The sequence below is a fragment of the Heterocephalus glaber genome, unplaced genomic scaffold (genome assembly GCF_053883595.1).
Source record: "Heterocephalus glaber isolate CG9 unplaced genomic scaffold, H.glaber_assembly_v1.0 deba00001543, whole genome shotgun sequence".
NCBI lineage: Eukaryota > Metazoa > Chordata > Mammalia > Rodentia > Bathyergidae > Heterocephalus > Heterocephalus glaber.
Window position 1 is genome coordinate 2,100,557 of NW_028258336.1, and position 15,174 is coordinate 2,115,730.

Sequence of the window (15,174 nt, forward strand, 5' to 3'; positions counted from 1 at the left end):
TTGAGGATGTGGCTGTGTACTTCATTGCAGAGGAGTGGGTTTTGCTGGATCCATCCCAAAAGGAGCTCTACAAAGATGTGATATGGGAAACCTTTAGGAATGTGGCTGTTATAGAAAGAAACTGTGATGATCAGCAAATTGAAGATGAGTACAAAAGATGCAAGAGAAAGCTAAGAAATGAAGAGGCAGACAAATGGTATCAACGTGAATTATGGTATCAACATGAAGACATGGTGTTTTGTTACCAGATGGTAATGTGTTCATGAAAACAGTACAAAACCAAGTGAAAGCTTTGCCTATAGAAAGCACCTGATTCATCATTCACCAGAAAATGTGCCTGCTATTGCTAACCCTGGACTCAAATTGTATGAGTGTCTATCAGAGCTTTCAAGAGAAGCTTTCTAACCGTAGCACACATGGGGAAGCCTGCACTGAATTCCAGTATTTTCAAAAGTATGCTAAGAGAACTCCTGGACAGAAAGCTTGTGAATGTACATAAGCAATGTGGCAAAGCTTTTGGCACAAAATTTAATTGTGAAAATCATGAAAAAGTTCACACTGGGGAGAAACCCTCTGTATGTGCTCAATGTGGGAAAGCTTTCAGCAGACAGTCATTTTCAAATACACATAAGAATTCATACTGGGGAGAAGCCCTATGTATGTAAGCAATGTGAAAAAGGATTTAGTACACACAGTCATTGTAAGAGACATGAAAGGACTCACACTGGGAAGAAATCCTATGTATGTAAGCATTGTGGGAAAGCTTTCAGCACACAATTTAATTGTCAAAATCATGAAAGAATTCACACTGCAGAGAAACCCCATGTCTGTAAGCAATGTGGGAAAACATTTATTACACACAGTCATTGTAAAATACATGAAAGAACTCACACTGGGGAGAAGCACTATGTATGTAAGCATTGTGGGAAAGCTTTTATCACACATGGTAGTTGTCAAATACATGAAAGAATTCACACTAGGGAGAACCCCTATGTATGTAAGCAATGTGGAAAAACTTTTGGCACATATGGTCACTGCAAAAGATATGAAAAAACCCACACTGATGAGAAACTCTATGTATGTGATCAATGTGGGAAAGCTTTCAACAGACACAGTCATTTTCAAATACATATAAGAACTCACACTGGGGAGAAACCCTACATATGTAAGCAGTGTGGGAAAGCATTTGTTACACACAGTCATTGTAAAATACACAAAAGAACTCACACTGGGGAGAAATTCTATGTATGTAAGTATTGTGGGAAAGCTTTCAGTGCACAAAGTAATTGTCACAATCATGAAAAATTTCACACCAGGGAGAAACCTTATGTATGTGATCAATGTGGGAAAGCTTTCAGTAGATACAGTCATTGTAAAACACATGAAAGAACTCACACTGGGGAGAAACCCTATGTATGTAAACAATGCAAGAAAGGATTCATCTCCAAAGATAATTGTAAAAGACATGAAATGACTCATACTGGAGAGAAACCCCAAGCAACTTATTTGGGATAGCTTTCCCCACCCAAAATACTCATCAAAATCTTGAAAGAACTCACATTGCTGAGAGACTGTATGTATGTAAGTGACATGGGAAAGTGTTCAGCACATAAAAGTTGGGAAATGGCTAAAAAACTACACTAGGGAGAAATTCTATTTACATAAGCAATATTGGAAGGCATTCTTTACATGCTGATGCCATCAATTACATGAAAACAATTACACTAAACAATATATAGCAATCACCCCAAGCAATGTGCAGAAGATTTCATTTATTCCAGTAAGCATCATAGATATTATAAAAGTAAGAGGAAATTAGGTGTGAATATATAAAATGCCTTGAGCTAACATGAATGGACTCACAGTGGAGAAAAGCCCTTTTTCTTTAAACAATGCAAAAAAATCTTTCAGTATACAGAGGTATAATTACATATATGAAAGAATTCATAGTTAAACAGCATCTGAACATATGTGAGAACTGTGAGAAATGTTTTATTTATCTCAATACATTCTATTACATAAAATAATTCACATGGGAGCAAAGCTATATGTATGTAATCAAATGTGAGAAACCACTCAATTCTTCCATTTACCTTGAAATACATTAAGGAACTCACACTAAAGGAAATCCTATGTGGAGAAGGTGAGATAGTATATTGTGATTCCCATCATCTCAGAAAATGTACAGAAACTTTCAATGAAAATTAATATAAATACAGAATATGAGAAGTTTTCATTTTCAGATGTCCTTTCATGAAAACATGGCCCTGCGTAGTGCAGAAACTGGTATCAATGTATATTTCCTGGGAACATCTGTAACTATTTTGATGTTATTTATATGACAAATAAGCACAGGACTGTGAGAAAACAATTAATAAAAGTGTTCCACAAAAGTCTTGAGTTGTCCTACATGTAAGAATGCATATTGGATCAAGTCCCTCTGAATGTACAATGTCAGTTATACCTCATAATTTCAAAACCTGAAAATTTCTCACATAGTTAAAAATCTACATTAGTAAGTCATATAAAATATGTTGATTATTTCCCCAGAAAATTCACAATCAGATGAGATATCTTAGATATAAACAGTAAACTCACTCTTGGATTCAATTTATGTAAGTTCACATGGAAGAATGAATATTGTGCTCACATAATTCTTCATGTTCTTGTAAGCAATAGTATAGAAGTTTAATGTTGTATTTTAAACAGATTAAGTGATAACTTTTGAAAATTTATTTTGCACTGGGTTAGACACAAAGGTGAGTTGAATTATATTTCTTATATTCTAGTAGGCACAATATTTTTTAAAATTTTTTCTGTACTGTTGATCAAACTGAGGACCTTGTACTTGCAAGGCAGGCGCAATGCCACTGAGCTAAATCCCTGGCCTAGGCAGGCCCAATATTTTTGTAAGTTATTTTTTGTTTCTTTTGTTTTATTTTTAATCATTATGGTGTAACATCATCTTAAAACCAAATTTTTGTTAATTGTCATCTTCCCACTAACTTATATTTAAAGATTTGCCTCATATTGTCAATTTTTCCATTATTGTAACAAGAGTTTTTAATTGGATTTTGTACTTTATATTTATAATGCATATTTAAAGAAAAATTCTGTATATGTTTACATGGAGTTTAAATGTTTTCAAACAACTTGCACACTACAAAATATCATGTTTTCTATATTCTGAGATGGTATCTGTATATATCCCAACATAATTAGAGATTGAAGTAAAAGCTTAGATTGTAACTTGTTCAGTGAATATTCTGCCAAACAAACAATCATTTCTAATAAATTTTAACTTGATAAACAAAAAAAAAGAAAAGAAAAAGAAGATTTGCCCTTGTGTTTTCTTCTAGTAGTTTTATAGCTTGGGGCCTTGTATTTAAATATTTAATCTATTTTGAGTGGATTTTTGTATATACTGTAAGATATGAGTTCAAGTTCATTCTACATGTGAAAATCCAACTTTCCCAACACTACCAGAAAGGTTGTCATTTCCCCATTGTGTTGTTTTTTGGCGACTTTGTTAAAAATCTGTTGGCTGTAAATGTATGGATTTCTGGGATCTTCACTCTGTTCTGTCTTTATGTGTTCTTTTATGTCATAACCATGCTATTTACATTATTATGGCTTTGTAATACATTTTGGAATCTGGTAGTTTGATGCCCCTTGATTTTTTTTGTTTTTGTTTTTGTTTTTGTTTTGCTCAGGATTACTTTGGCTCTTGAGGGCTTCTAATAGTTCTATACAAATTTTTAGATTGTTTTACTATTCTTTGAAAAATGTCACTGAAATTATGGATTGCACTAAATCTATAGATCACTTCAGATAGCATGGGCATTTTGACAATATTCTTTCAATTCATGAATGTAGAATATCTTTCCATTTATTTGTCTTATTCAATTTCTTTCATCAATATATTATGGTTCTTGGTATTCAGAACTTTACCTCCAATTGATTCCTATTCTTGATATTATAAATACAATTGTCCTCTTTATTTCTTTTTAAGATAGTTCCTTAATAGTATATAGAAATGGGCCAGGGATTTAGCTCAGTGGTGCCGCTGCCTGCCTCACAAGTACAAGGTCCCAAGTTCAATCCCTGGTACCAAAAAAAAGAAAATGTGTATAGAAATGCTATTGATGTTTGTATGTTGATTTTACATCCTGGTTAGTTCTAATAGATTTTTGATGGAGTCATTAGGGATTTGTATGCATCAGATCATGTCATCTGCAAACAGATAATTTAACTTCTTCCTTTCTTATTTGGATGATTTTTATTTCTGTCCGTTTTCTAAGCATAATTGTTCTGGGTAGGCCTTCCACTGTTAAACAGTGTTGAACACTGATGAACAGAAGGGTATCTTTGTCTTTCTCATGATCTTAGAGGAAAAAGCTTTAAGCTTTTCACCATTACAATGTTGGCTGTGAGCTTATCATATATGACTTTTTATGTTGAGATACATTCATTCTATACTTAATTAATTGAGAGTTTTCAATCACAGAAAGATACTGAGTTTTGTCAAAGGCTTTCTCTGCATCTATTGAGATGATCATATCATTTTTTTCTTTCATTTTGTTCATGTGATATATCACATTTATTGTTTTGCGTATGTTGAACCACCCTTATTTCCTAATGATAAATCTCACATGATCATGATGAATGATCCTTTTAATATACTATTGAATTGGGTTTATTAGTATTTTGTTGAGGATTTTTATGTCAAGGTTTATCAAGCTATTGACCTATAATTTTCTTTTCTTCTAGTGTCCTTGTCTGGCTTTAATAAAAGGGTAATGTTTATCAGGGTAATGTTGACCTTACAAAATGAGTTTGGAAATATTTCCTCCTCTTCAGTTTTGGGAAGCATTTGAGAAGGATTAGTAATCATTTTTTAAATATATAGTAGAATTCATCAGTGAAGGTATCAGGTTGTTGGAAGATTTTTTGTTACTGATTCCTCCTCCTTACTTGTTATTGATCTATTAATATTTTCTGTTTCTTCATGATTCATTATTGGCAAGTGGTATATTTCTAGAATTTATCCATTTCTTCTATTTTATCTAATTTATTGGCACGCAATTCTCAAAGTATTCTCTTATGACCCTATGTATTCTATAGAAAACTGTAAGCCTCCTCTTTCATTTATGATTTTATTAATTTGAGTCTTCTACATTTTGCTTTAATTTGTCTAGATAAAGTCTTTCCAAATTCATTTATCTTTTCACATAACCAACTCTTAGATTCATTAATCCTTTAGATTGTTTTTCTAGCCTCTATTTCATTTATCATTGCTCTAGTCTTTATTCCTTCTTCTGATCTTAGAAGTTTGGTTTTTTCTCTTTGTCTTGAAGTGTAAGTTAGGTTGCTTCCATGAGAGCTTTCTTTTATCTCCATGTAAGTATTTACTGCTATAACTTCTCTCTTAGAACTTCTGTCATGTCCCAGCCAGTTTGTGGGCAGCAGGCATGTATGACTGCCCTGTGCTTGATTCCACAGAAATGGCAGCAATTTCTGCATGAGCATGAAGTCTTTGCATGCTGCTTAGGAGGAGCCCCTCCACACACACACACACACACACACACACACCATTTCCTGAGGGAATAGAGGTGGGATAGAAGAGACTCTTGCTGGAGGTGTATCTATTTCCAAGGGATCCTTTACTGACTTCACTCTATTAATTAAGGTCTGACTCATTCACCTTATGAGAGGATCAAAAATTTTTGTTTTAAATTACAAGTATCAAGTTATGAGAGAGTCCTTTTTTAAATTATTGTAGGTTTTTATCATGGTTTAACTCTGAGCCTATGTAAATACCCTGTCAACACAACTGTGGCAATAGATAAAACCTAGAACATGGATAAAAATTAGGGCAAAATGGAGGATTAGAGGACCAAACATCATTGAGATTTCCCAGACAAATGAGAGCTCAAATGAAAATAGTTATTAGAAAAAATAAATTGTATTTCATGCATACCCCAATTTTGTGAAATTATAACAGTACTCTAATATTAACATTCATCTATTTTCTTCTCTAAACACATATTTTAATTGTATTTTGCAAATATTTTCGATGAATTTATTTAGGCTTGATTATATTTCAAAAGCTCCAATTCCAATGTGATAAAATGATGATTTATCAGCATATGACATTCATACTGAATAAATTATCTAGGGGCTTGAGAAATGTGAGCGTGATAGGCAGGTAGCCATTTCCACAACCACAGTAGTGTTGTAGAGACCAAGGAACATCTGGTGTCTGGCACATTGTGTTGGTAATAAAGAGCTCAGGCAGAACTCTACAATTCTAGACCTCTGCTGCAGTTTGTCTCTGGGCACACACTCTGGACAGGGACTGTAACAGGTTGGAATGCTCATTTTACCCAGACTGCTGTGGAGGTTTCACACTCCCATTACTTATGATGAGGTTTCATTTCATTTCCTTCTCACTGTGTGCCACAGCCTTTCCATGCCTCATACAGGTGTTCCCAATCCACGAGGTTCAGGCACAGCAGGAGGTGAGAAGCTGGCAAGCAAGCAAAGTTTCATCTGTATTTATGCAGCTCACTATGGCTCCCATCACTGCCTGAGCTCTTCCACCTGTCAGATCAGATGGCATTAGATTTTTATAGGAGCACAAATCTTACTGTGAACTGCACATGTGCAGGATCTAAATTTCATACTTCCTATGAGAACCTAATATAATCATAGAAATAAAATGCACAATGTAATAATAATAGAAATAAAGTGCATATCCCCAACCCTCCACCACATGTGGAAAAATTGTGTTCCAAAAAATCAAACCCAGTTGCCAAAAGGTTAAGAACCTCTGCTGTAGTACACTTCTCAATCTAAAGAATCAATAAAACAAGACTGAGAGTCTTGGCAAAACAGGGAATTTCTAGAAGCCAAAAACTTTAGAACAGAAAACTGAAGGTAGGAGATGCAGGGTAACTGATCTTAGGAGGAAAAAAAAAACAATGCTGGTGCATGAAATTCAAAATTTCTTTCACTTCATAAAATGTTCTGGTCACATGCTATAAGATGCCATTTATACAGGATTTTAAGAGGATAAATTTTAGTAGCAATAGGCTCATTGGTGACTGCAGAGGTCTGTGGAGAATACAGCAAGAGGGAGGCAGTTGAGACTGTCACAGTGCAGTGAAAGGATCCCTATGGTGTTGAAATTGTTTAGCCTTGACTGAGCTGGTGAAGAAAATTATACAGAATTTAAGGCACCCTCACAAATGATTTAAGTAAAACTGAGGAAATCTAAATTAAGGTGTCAGGCTGTGTCAATGCTCACATCCTAGTTGTAATATTATACTATAGTTTCACAAAATGTTGCTATACGTGAAAACTGAGAAAAGTGTATAAGAAGAGGAATATACTGCATTTTAATTACATCTGTATATTATTTTCCAATATTTCAACAAAAGTTTCAATGAAAACTGTGGTTATGGAGGAGACCTTGAGTCTTTAAATTGTCTCCATGTGACAGATGCTGACAAGGCAAATGCCAAAAATTAGTAAAAGCGTGTATTTACTGAAAAGGAAGAGTTAATTAAAAATGGCAAAAAATATGCAATCTAGCTAGTAGTGAAATGTAAATGGCATTTTCACCCATCATAGGTTAATATTAAAAATTTAAAAGATGTGACAGTGATGGTGAAGTTATAATGAGGTCTATGCTCTCATACAATGACAGATACTCAGAGTATAAACTGATACAACATTTAAAAAAATAATTTAATCTTTTTAAATTATATGTGCTTGTATTAAAAATTCAAGAAATGAAAAACAGTCAAAGACGAATGAATAAAGTCATCTAAAATTTTATCACCCAGACATAACCATTAACATTTGGCAAACATTGCAGACTACTTCCTATGCAAATAGCCAGCTAGACAGATAAAAATAATATAAAAACTGAATCACATTATACATGATTTTAAAAGAAAACCATTTAATTCCATTTTTCTTGAAATTAGTGAAAGAAAAATAATTATCTTGAAATTGAAGAAATTGCTAAATATCAGGCAAACGTTTCTTTGCAGAAGGTAATGTTATTTCTGAAGAGAATTTTCCGAAGTCGAAAATATGGTGAAATATCGTATATTTGGATTATTCTGTGTATCTTTAATATGTGATTATTAATTGGCATACATTTCAACTTTCAAGCAGTAAAAATCAATTCTGCCATAAAAAGCAGGAGTCTAAGCAAACTCATATCCAAGCAGAAATATCCCACCTTATTTTTGAAGTTTACAAAACACTTTATCCAAACTTACCGATAGAATGAGTTTTCAAGAAAAACATGGTAATGGAATGTTCAAATCAAAGCAAAATTACAAAAATGAAACAAACCATCCATGAATGCCTGAAGCTGGAGTGATTATGATAACTTTAAATACAGAAAAATTACCTGTGTATTAAGACTATGAGTTTCTTCTTCCCAAGTTCCCTGCCTTTGAAGAACTGGCTTAGCAATTTCAAGTACTGTTTCTTACATGTTCCTAATGACTCAGTATAATCCTGGATTGTAGCTTCACCCATGTTTGCTTCTTTATCTTTTCCCCCAAATTAACTAGTTTTCTTTTCATTTCTTATTTATAGACACATGAATATATTCAGTCATCACTAAAACCTTCCAAATATGTAATGATGAAATGTGAATGTTGTGCACTCTTAATGTGAAATGTGCACACTCTTCTTAAAGATAGTTTCTGTGGAGCCATCTTCTTTAACCAACCAATTTTGTAAATTTATCCCAGAAAAATGATTAGAGATACACCAAACAATTATGTAAAAAACCATTGGTTGTTATTTATAAAAATACTGTAAAAATGAGAAAGAACCTGTATAATCACTAATTTTAAAAATTGCTAAATAAGTTATGAAGAGCATAAACTACAAACATATTTTCTAAGTGCTTACATATATAAGTGTAAATGCTGAAACAGATATGCAAAATTGAAAAGTTGCTCCTGAGTATGAGAAATACTAGAGAATATTTAATTATTTGAGACTTTTGAAGTGAAAACACATCAGTGTGTTACCTTATTTAATTTTAAATATACATATAAACTATTATTAATGTCTTACACACCCTACATAAAGAACAAGATCAAAGAAAAATAGCAATAAACAACAGCATATCCATAAGATAAAGTATTGACTATCTATTAAGATTAATGCATATAAATAAATCTTAGTGCTAAGGAAAATATTCACTATATATTATTAAGCATAGAAAAAAAGGAAAAATGTTTGACTCCTGTGAATATCCATGTACTCATAGAGAAATAGAAAACACATAAAAATATTAATAGTTATGTACGTAATAAAATATTGGTGATTTCTATTTTATTTCTATTCACTTTGCAAGTTTTTTATTATTTTTACAAAATAGATAAAAACATTTTTAAAATTAAACTGTGACTAAATTCTCACATCTCATGCACAGTTTATTGCCCTCAACTCCCAAGAAACTGGCCTTTCTGTTGGGAATTTCCACTATGCAAGTGTGTGTAGTAGAAGCAACAATTCTACTACCAATTCTTAGTGTTCTGGCACAGACTGGAAAGCTGTCAGTTTTATTGAAAGCGAAATGAACACTAAAAAATTGGAAAGCAAACTCGAGATTCAGAAAAGGGTTTTCCTTCACAGTGAAAAGAACAAGCACATCTTTTTTACCTTAAAGTACTGATGCATCCTGAACAATAGCAGTTTGCATGCCACTGTTGCATGCTGCAGATTTCAGAGTGGCCACGGGTGGAAAGTCTAACAGGGATGGCAGTTTTCCAGGCAAGATGAGATCTCTTCTCTATAGACCTTTGAACAGACGACAGCTTCATATTTGTCAGGAATAATTTTGATGTGTTTTGCCACAGGAAACCAGTGGGCTTAGCTACATGACTCAAGTTATTTTCTAACCCACCACTATTGACCTGAAAATATAGCAAAATACTCTATAATCTAAACAACACATTGTATGGGCAGTTTTAGGTAGAAAGTGACCTGGGGCAGAGATCCTCAGATCTGATATTCCAGAAAATAAAGGATCTTGAATAATTTTAATAGATTGAATAATCTTGAATAATTTCAGTAGATGAAATCAACTCTCAAACCAGAACTATTTTAAGGTCACTTTAACTTTTTTTCATGACAAATGACATATATATCAGGCAATTGAGTGAATAGACTACGTGTCAGTTCAGACGTATACTCATGCACACAGATACATACACACAAATGAAGCAGGATTTTCTAAACACTGCATTGGACATGATACACACATGGGACATTTCATCTTCTAAGGCAAGTATTGCATGAAGCTACTGACATTTAAGCTTCAAGAAGCTTCATCAACACAGACTCCTTCCAAGACCTGGAACAGTTCCTAGAAAACCACTCATTTAACCATAGGTTTTGATAAAATTTGTAAGGTATTTTCCTACTTTTTAAATTATTAAAAATATATTACAGTAAAAGACTTATTTCCATTAATCACCCTTAAAATATTCCCCCTTGCTTTGAAAACACTTATCCTATAATTCATGCCATTTTTTGAATTTTCACAATATATTACATTTCTTTTTTATTAGTACATGTTTGTCGACATAATGATTACATTCATCATAGGGAGTCAGTACATGTACATGACACTCTTAATTCTTTTTTATCTCCTTCTGCTTCCTCTTCCCTTCATTTATTGGACACCTTCTCCTTTATTTTTTGTACATATTTATAGTAGATAATGATCACATTCCTTATAAGGACTTGGAACATGTACACAACATATCCCAATTTCCTTTTTAAAACCACATTTCCTTCCAATTCCTTCCCCATCTCTCCATCCCTTGGTTCCTTTCCTATACACTAAAGATCTATCTCATTGTTTTCTCCTGACTATCTTTTGTTTTGCTCTTCATTTATATATATAAAACTCTTGATACTATAACTCATGTATATCTACAATTAATCAGTGATGATTAAACAGTATTTATCTTTTTCTGAAAGCCTAAATGAACTTCAAAATATTAGTGTGCTTATTTCACTTATTCACTGAGTTTTTTATTTGTTCATTCAGCAAATGTGTAGTATAGTATACTAGATACTACTCTTGCAGTGAGGAAGATGAATGAAGCACAGCTTTTGTCCTCTGGCGCAAGCACCACAGGGCTTAGCCACACGGCCGTGGCAGAGGTGAAGCTTATCAGAGACAATGTACTCAATCCAAAAGGTGCCCATGGCCTTGTCAGGCCAAGGCAACAGCTAAAGGAAGTGAGCCCAGAGGCTTATGGCAAGAGCAATTAAGAAACATTTCTGTTTAGAGTTTGTTTGAATTTCATGTTAATTTAGCAACATTTTTTACCCTGAGAGAGTCTTAGTGGGTTTAAGGAGGAAGAGGCCCCCAGTGTGCTCTCAAAATAAACACTCCTAGAGGCCTCATCTCCACTCTGTCACAAGGCTGATGAAAACATCTTTATGAACATGTTCCCTTTAGAAGGGAAGGCAAGCTTTAAATCCTGACAACAGATGTAGAAGAAGAATCAGAAGTATAGTGAGTGCTTTACCAGTTACACAGTTTCTTTACCAAACCCACCTAGAACCACCAATGAAACACGTTTGTATGTGGACACACAATATAAACCAGAACTTAGTTACATTAAGAGAAAGAGAGATAACACTAAGATTCCTACCCATGAGATATTTCCCAGTGATTTTGTCATTCCTTTTTTCTTCCTAGGAAACAATATCCTTGAGAGGTACCATCTAGTGGAATTTAAATTATTTTACATGTGAAGCTTGGAGGGGTTAAATTATTACACAAATACATAAACTCAGGATAAGGAAGATGATGCTTGACAACATCAATCTCAACCCACCATTTGGCTTTCAAAGTACTTGTGAACAACATTTTCCTAAATAAGCTATAAATCAGAGAGGAAATGAATTCTGAGTCACCTAGTTACTGATCCAAACATCTCTAATCATTGCTGCCACTCCTCCCAACTAAGAGTGACCAATAGCCAAGAAATCTCATAAAGCCTTGGTATTTTTGTGCTAAACTTTCTGCTTGGAACTGCAGGGAAGTTGCCTCCCCACTGTTCCCATCCTTTGTACCATTGTTCCTTCTGCTATACTCTCTAGGGAGGCAGAAATCTCTTCTTTTGTGGCCATTATTTTTTCTATTATTAGTTCATTCACTTTACTTATATTCTTAATTGTACATATTGGTGAGCTTGACAAATATGTAATATCTTGTAATCATTGCCTATGACAAGTTATACAACATGTCCATGTTTCCATCATCTGGGAACTTTCTCTAATGCCCAGTCTTTGTCAATTTCTGCCCAATCTCACAGAGGTAGCAATAACACTGATTTCTATGTGTGTAGAATGTCTGGTCTCTATTACAACTTCATAAAAGTTTAGTCATACAGTGTCTACTTTTTTGGTTTGCTTCTGGCTCTTTCTTTCAACATATCTTTGAGACTCATCCTCTTGATTGCATCCTCTTTATTTGCTCCTTTTTACTCCTGAGTAGTATTACATTATATGATTGTAAAGCACAACTGCTTATCTGTTACCCTGTTAATGAGTATTTGAGTTATTCTCAGTTGTAGGGTAGTACAAATAAATATCCCTGAATAATTCTTTTTGTGGACAATTGTTTTTATTTTATTTTTCCATACTGGAAAAAGATCATGGAATAAGTAAATGTTCAAGTAATTTTTAATATTCCTCTGCTTTATAGAATGTCTTTTCCCCTCTGGGTAAAGACATTTTCTTTATTTTTGCTTTCAACAACTAGCTATGGTGTTTCCAAGTGCTATTTTACTTGTTCATTCTACTTAAAGTTTGTAGGTGTTACTAGATCTCTTTTTGTTGACATTTTTCATAAAATTTGGAAAACTTTTGGTCATCATTTTTTCAAATACTTTTCCTCCCTCATCTCACCATGTTTTTTTCCCTGAGTCTCCAATTATGCCTTATTACACTATGTGATATTTTCCTATAAGTAGCTGATGCTAAATTCATTTTTAAAGGTGTTTTTCTGCTTTGTGCTTTAGTTCAGACCATTTCTAGTATCCTTCACCTTGTCCACCCTGTCATAAAATTCAGTATTATTCAATCTACTCTCATGCCTACCCAGTAAATTTTTCTTTTTAAATAATGTGATTTTAGAGACAGTATTTTCATTTGTTTATTTTTATAATTTCTACTTTTCTGACGATATCTCCCACATGTTGACTTCTCTTAAATCATGTAACATTTTTATGACATTGTCTAATAATTATCTATGTCATTCCTGGTTCTTTTCTATTGACTTTTTTCTCCTGGCTAAGGTTTACATATTGCTCCCTTTTTCACTTATCAAATAATGTTTTTTGTTTATTTAGAACTGTGAATGCTACATTGTTAAGTGTCTAGATCTTGCTATTTTTCTCTTCAAGGTAATCAAATAATTTTCTGGAAGGCAGTTAGTTGATAAGTAGGGCAGTTTTCTCCAGCCAAAATCTTTGATAAAGGCTTTGTTCAGGCAGAAATAGAAGAACCCTTACTCTTGGGTACTGTAGCCTTCCTGGCATCTCAGGTGAACATCTAATACATTTGTAGGGTCTCTCCACTCTGGATGTTAGCAATTACAACATCTCTCTGCTTGATGCTGTTTCCAGAATGCCCATTGCCTGAAAAAGATTACTTAAAATATTTTGTCCAGTTTTACACCTGTTAATTGAGGGAAGATACAACTGATAATCATCTCTCCGTTGTGGACATGGAAATATAAGCCATTGCTAGAGATTATAAACTCCTGTTACAGGGGCCGGGGATTTAGCTCAGTGGTTCTACCACCTGCCTTGCAAGCATAAGGACCTGAGTTCGATCCCTGGTACCAATAAATAAATAAATAAACAAACAAACAGATAAACTCTTGTTATCTCAAGGAGAGGGCATGAATGCACACAACCAATAGTTTCCCACAACAGAAACTCTTCTTACATACCCAAAGCTTTCCAATGTCCACAATTTGAGATCTGTATATTTTCAGTCTTTATTAAATTAATGCCACCCCTCCTCAGCTCATAAAACAGGCATTTACTCTTGGCCCAACTTCTTGCTTTGATTTAAGAAGTTAAGAAGAAGCAAATTATACTTGATAAGATGCTTTATGAGCCCTGAGATTACAGAAGTTTGACCATCTGGATTGTTGCATGAGTCAAAATTTGTTCCTGTGCTTGATTATCATCTGCACATATATGAGTCTCTGACAACCTCTAGAGTCTACTCATTTAGTCAAGGGGCAACTTCTTTAAAGGTTAAAGTATCTTAAGGCAAGGCTGATCATATAACATATCTGGTCTGAAAAGTTTCTACAGTTTTAGTACTTTTGACAAGAAAGAGAGTCATGAATATGACTGGGACTTATGGGCACGAGATAAGTCATAAAATGGTCTCTTGCCTGGAGCTCCAAAGATAAGGAAGAAAGGTGATTGTAAGACTTGTTTAAACTACTTATATTCATTATATCATTGACTTTACTCTTTGAAGGAATAGATATATGAGGAGATTTCTAGATTCACCAGTTTCAAGTGGCCAGTTCTCACTGTTTTCCTCTGGGATATTTCCACTGACATTTTGAAAGGCCACTTCACTCTATGTACAGCAACTACTACCATGTGTATACTTTGTGTGTATTGGAGAGGATAAGGAGAAAGTCAGACAAGGAGAGGGAAGAAAGAAAAAGAAAGATGAATATATTTTGCCATTTTCTTGAGAGGCACAATAAGCTATTTCATCCTTTCCCTAGAAAGCTGGAATCATGGTGTTTAGATACTATTTAAACTGACCACATCATTTGTTATATTGTAGTCATTCATCAAGGGCCCTTGTGCATGTATCAAAGTAAAATTGTCATTGTTAAGTGTTGTTTACTTCATTATTAGTATGAATACTAATAGCCAAAGAAGAAGGGGAAGGAAAGAACACTTGAGGACTAATTAAAAGAAACAGTTTGTTAAAGGGGCTGGCTTTATTCTAGTCCTTGAAAAATATTTCATCCATATCCTTTTTGGAAAAGTTTTCAACACAGAGTATCCCCAGTTTTCTTCCCTTGATGCCCTGGTTCTACTTAACAGTTGTTCCAGTACATTTTACAGCCAG

General features: G+C 33.9%; 1 pseudogene; it reads left to right on the plus strand.

Moving 5' to 3' along the window:
* The first annotated feature begins 416 nt into the window (after positions 1 to 416).
* Positions 417 to 1,515, plus strand: LOC147824425 (uncharacterized; annotated as a pseudogene).
* Positions 1,516 to 15,174: the final 13,659 nt, after the last annotated feature.